At 33.8% G+C, this 5,673-nt stretch overlaps 1 long non-coding RNA gene across 1 annotated transcript; it reads right to left on the reverse strand.

Annotated features, from left to right (window-relative positions):
• Positions 1–3,105: 3,105 nt before the first annotated feature.
• Positions 3,106–3,680, reverse strand: LOC112784660 (uncharacterized). The gene is made up of 3 exons (XR_003194007.2): positions 3,621–3,680; positions 3,262–3,335; positions 3,106–3,178 (listed from the first exon to the last, which is right to left on the reverse strand). It is a non-coding gene; the product is annotated as an uncharacterized lncRNA (long non-coding RNA).
• Between the last annotated feature and the right edge of the window lie 1,993 nt (positions 3,681–5,673).

Raw genomic sequence — 5,673 nt, forward strand, 5'->3', positions numbered from 1 at the left:
TTATATTTACTTTTATTTTTAATAAAAAAAATCAAACCAAAAAAATATTCAAATAAATAAATAAATAAATAAGGGGACAAAATTACCCCAAGGTCAAGTTTAATAAAAGATCAATGCATATGTGATAAAATTAAAGAAATATTTGGTACATGAGTATGTGATGTAAAAGTGGGAATTTTAGGTAGCTAGGCATGATTTTAGAGTTATATAGAGTGTGTGTATGTTAGGTGAGAACTTAGGTTAGTCAAAGATTCATATTATAACTCACTTAGCCATACATATATCCTCACCCTTACCTTAGCCCCATTACAACCTTAAAAAGACCTCATGATGTTTGCATTAGTATACTAAATTTTTTGTTGATTGGTTAGATGAAGAACAAAGTTTAGAAAGTATGACTAGAGAAGAGTAGAGTGATTAACCCTAGACACTTGAGCGATTAGAGTGCATATACACTACCAGTGAGGGTTCAATTCTTGATTCTATGTTCCCTGCTTTCATGAGCTATCTTCTTACAAGTTTACTTGTCTTTTATTGTATGATTTGAATTAGTGGAATCTGGTTTATTTTTGTCTTGAAGAACTTATTTACTTTTGACCAAGTAGACAGAATCATCTTAGCATATAGTTGCATTCATAGGTTGCATCTCATGAGTCTTACTTTCCCCCATTCATTCTTTTTATCTCCTTGAGCTTAGCATGAGGACATGCTAATGTTTAAGTGTGGGAAGATTGATGAACCACTATTTTATGGTTTATCTTGTACTCAATTGAGTGGTTTTTATCAATTCTTTGCACACTTATTCATACAATTTGCATGATTTTACAATTCCTTCCCAATTCTACTCTATGGTTAAAAACTTGCTTCCTAAGCCTTTAAATTGTGTACTTTTAATTCCCCTTTATACCATTCGATGTTGTGATCTGTGTGTTAAGTGTTTTCAGGTTTTATAGGGCAGGAATGACTTAGAAGATGGAAAGGAAGCTTGCATAATGGAAGGAGCACAAGAAATAAAGGAGATAACCAGCGAGAAGTGACGCACACGCATGGCTCATGCGTGTGCATGAATTGGAGTTCGCACAGCGACGCGTGTGCATGCCTGACGCGTACGTGTGATACGTGAAATGACCAGCGACGCGTACGCGTGACTGACGCGTAGCATGATGTGCGCTATCTGCAGAAATCACAGAAAATGTTGGGGGCGATTTTGGGCCAAGTCTAGACCCAATTTTCGACCCAGAAACACAGACTAGAGCCAGGGGACAAACAGAGACTCAAGACACATTTTCATTTGCATAGTTTTTAGTTTTAGACTGGAATCTTAGAGAGAAATTACTCTTCCTCTAGGTTTTCTACACACTCATAGTTTTCATAGTTTATGCTTTTGCTTTGGATATTGAGAAGAGTCATTACCTCCGTTGAAGTCTCATTATTCTAGTTTGCTTTCTTATTCCTTTGCTCTTTTGATTACTTATTAACCCTGTTCAGATAAGGATGTTGCATTTTGGGATTTATTAATGCAAAGAACTATTTTTACTTTTAATTAATTTTCAATTCCTATTTTATTTAATTTATCATGTCTTCTTCTTATATTTCTGTGAACATTATATTCATGTCAATAGAGTAGACTCCCAACTTGACTTAGGGGTTGATTAAAAGGAGACCCTTGAGTTGGAATGCTCAAGTGATTAGTTAAATTAGAAGTTGTTGGCTAACTCTCTAGGCACTAACGCTAATCCTTCCCAAGGGGTGAATAATAGTTAGCTCAATCACTTGACTTTCCTTTATTTAGTAAGGGTTAACTAAGTGAAAACAACAACCTCTTGATACTATACTTGGAAAAATCCAACAAGGATAGAACTTCTAATTAATCTTCCCCCGGTCAAGGCTTTTTATTTGATTATATAAATCTCTTTTAATTTACATTGCTTTAATTCACAATCCTCTATTTTTCTCTTCCCCAACTCTCAAAATTCCTCAGAAAATTCCTGACTGATAAAATAACACCCTTTTGTCAACTCGTTGGGAGACGACCTGGGATTCTTACTCCCAGTATTTTTATTCTAAATTTGTGACAACTCTTCTAAATTGATAAGCGGATTTTTGTTGGTTAAGAACTGTACTTGCAACGCTGTTCTTATTATAAACTCTTAATCGGCAATTTTCCGTCGCATCACTTCCTTTCCATCCTCTAAGCCATTCCTGCTCTATAAACCCTGGAAGCACTTAACAAACATATCACGGCATCAAATGGTAATAAGAGAGGATTAAACATAGCAAATTTAAGGCCAAAGAAGCATGTTTTCAATCATAGCACAAAATTAGGAAGGAAAATATAAAACATGCGAATTATATGAATAAGTGTGAGTTTAGTGGATAAAATCCACTCAATTAAGCATAAAATATACCACGAAATAGTGGTGCATCAGGATCCCACCTACAAGATCCTCCAAGTGCACCAGGTACAATCCATGAGTTAATTATTTACACATGCTTTCATTATTATACCATTTGTTTCAATAAGTCAATCCATTTAGTTTCATCATTTTTCATTAAGTAGCTACTCTAGTTAATTCCAGAAACTATACTAGGGCAAAATTCTTAAAGTTTACATGATAGTTAACAAATAAAGCATTATGAAAGCACCTGCGCAAAATGATACCATCGAAAGAGTCAATTAATTCAAGAATAAGATGATACCTCAGCACCATTAATGGCTCCTTCATAGTAGAGGTTCAAACTTACTGCACATTCAAGATAAAGTCTCCAGTGACCAGTGAGTAAATCCTTCCTAATTATTTCAAAGTCTAAGAAAACCTAGCCTAGGACAAACCTTTGATAAGGTGGAAGCTTTAGCAGATTCATACAAGTAGCTGATGTTGGTAATTGGTCAAGAGCTTCCTCCGATGCAGTACCAGTAGCCCTACAAGAACAGAAGGCATTAGACAATTCCACTTGGCCTCATTAATTACTCTTCTAACACAAAATAAATTGTGGTTAGAGAAAACAATTTTGGATCATATTTTTCATTATTTTACAAAATTAATGTTATGGATAGATCATAGATATCATAAATTTAGAATATAATTTCTATAGTATTATTCACCTTTGTATGCAAAACAAAGGTTCAAGATATCGAAAACCCAGCAATGGTCCACGAGAGCAACCTGTCACAAACCTATACAAAGGTTAAGTTTGTTATCCATGTTGAACTCAGTAATAAAAAAGGGCTATTAAATCATATATCTATGTTTATCTTACTTCAGAAATTTCTTCCTGTTTTCCAATGAAAAGCCTTTGAGAATCTCCCAAAACATCTCAATCACATAATGATCCTATAAAAAGAACTCACTTATTAGAATTTAGAAGTGCCTACTTCAAAGATCAATGTGACGTGTGTGTGTTTGGCCACCGATACCTTCTTTCAGTCTTTCCTTTTTCCCACTATTGATTAATATCATGGATTTGACCCTAGTTCTTATGTATATCAAATGATAAGAAGCCAGAAAGACTTCCAAAAAAAAGTCTCAAACTAATTTTTTTAGCATGACTATAATATCATTTGAATGTTTCTGTAAGGATTTACTGACTAAAAACCACATAGGCGCTAAAGAGCTTACACTGTGATAGCCTCCTGCATAGTTGGTATGCTGCCGTAGATCATCGACATCCAAGCTCTCATCTCTCTATAAGTTCTCTTCTCTCTTTCTCTCTCATCTCACAAACTCTGCATTAGAACAAAGTTTCCATACCTTATACCTTGCTTCTGTTCTAGATACTTCAGGACTCATGCTGCCCTTAGTTTGTATGACCACCAATAAATCTGTTGCATAAAGGTTAGTACTGCAAGTTACAAATTAAAAGGAGAATAATAGAAGAATAAAGTGTGCGCGTATACAAAATCATGTGGTTAATGGCCATGCTTTGACCAACCCACACACTTTTCTTACACTCATATACCAACCATTGCCAAATGTGTCATTCCAAATCATTATCTTGTTTCTAAGGCTTTTTATCAAACATCTTATGTGCATCATTTCAAATGCTTTGATTAAATAAAAAATTCATTACAGCAACCAAATAAATCACAAAATCAAAGGCAAATGCTAGCTTAATCCCAAATCGGAAATGATATCAAGCAGCAATTAAACTAACACGACATGAAAATTACATTGTAATAATAGAATTTTATTGTATCAAAAACTGGAAAAAAATATAGTAGAAAATTCAAATACTCACCATCGATGTTGGGTTCAAAGAGAAGAAAAAGTCACTGAAGGAGGATTAAGGTTTGTACTCGTAAAATAGGGGAAGAGAAGGGACAGCACGGGAACAGCGATGATTGATGACGACGAGAGTGATGGAAGTCCCAAAGGTATTGATGATGGAAGAATGTGGTGGATGAAGGTGCTAAGGAGAAAGGTTTGGAGTGTGAATGGAGAGGAAGATGACTGTGAAGCTCGTTTGGAGTGTAGAGCTCGAGAGGGTAGAGGTAGAGTTAGGTTTAACTCAATATTTCTGACGGAATATTTTAAATTACAGATAGATTTTCTGTCTGTAATAATTTAATAAAACGTAGCGTTTTTGTTTATTTTAATTACAGAGGAATTTTTTGTCGGTAATTATTTTCCATGAAAAAAATTAATTTTTCCTACAGAATTATCGACGGATTCTCTTTTCCGTTTGTAATTTATGCTAATTCATTTTTTTTTGTTTTTGACAAAAAATCCCTCGCAAATTCTGTCTGTATTTCCGTGGGATAAAATCTGTTGGAAACATCTGTGTGTAATAACTAGTTTTCTAGTAGTGTGAGAGAGAGACCATGGGTGAGGAAGAGAGAAACCATGGAACCTCCAAACTTTCGGCTTTGATTTCTTGAGATCCGTAACTCTAATAAAAAATCTAATTCGATAAAAGTATTCGTATCTTCCTACTCTACACGTTGGCATCACTTTTTTTGGTGGAAGCTAATGGTGACATAGCTCCCATTTCCCTTAAAGTTTGGCCCTTTGGTGTTTTTGGCAAAAGAATCAATTTCTGACGTTTTCTTTTTCAGAGCTCGATCAAAAAGCTTCTCCGGAGTTTCTGTTGTTGTGATTTCTGTATGGAGGTAGCGTTTGATAATTTTCTAATAATTAAATATGAATTTAATAAGTAAATGTTGGTTTGATTAATTATTATTGAGTTTGATTGAGTTTTATGTTAAAATTTTATTAGGTTATTGTTGTTGCTTGTGAATTGTGGTTTGGCCATGAAGAACAGCCTAGCTAGGGTTATTTTAATGATTTTGGGGGCTGTTATGAATGAGAATTATTGATTAAAATTGATGAGGTTTGATGGCCGAGAGATTAAAAGAAAAGCGGTAAAAAATCGATAATAGTAAAGCTTAAAAACGGACTTAAAACTCAAGCTGAAAACTTGAAGAATTTTGGAAATGGGTTTCAGTCCTTTGATAAAGTTATAATCAGGAAATTAAGACTTATATTTGAGAGTGAAATAGTAATTTAATAAAAATTGAAGTTAGCTTTGTAATTATATATGTTTTGGGGTACTTTGGATAATAATTAAGAAGTTCAGGAGTAAAATGAATATTTTATAAAAGATGCAAGGTTATTTTGGTAATTATATTATATGTAAGAATATTTTAATAAACTATAAAATATGTTGGGATAA

Source organism: Arachis hypogaea, chromosome 20, assembly GCF_003086295.3.
Source record: "Arachis hypogaea cultivar Tifrunner chromosome 20, arahy.Tifrunner.gnm2.J5K5, whole genome shotgun sequence".
Classification (NCBI taxonomy): domain Eukaryota; kingdom Viridiplantae; phylum Streptophyta; class Magnoliopsida; order Fabales; family Fabaceae; genus Arachis; species Arachis hypogaea.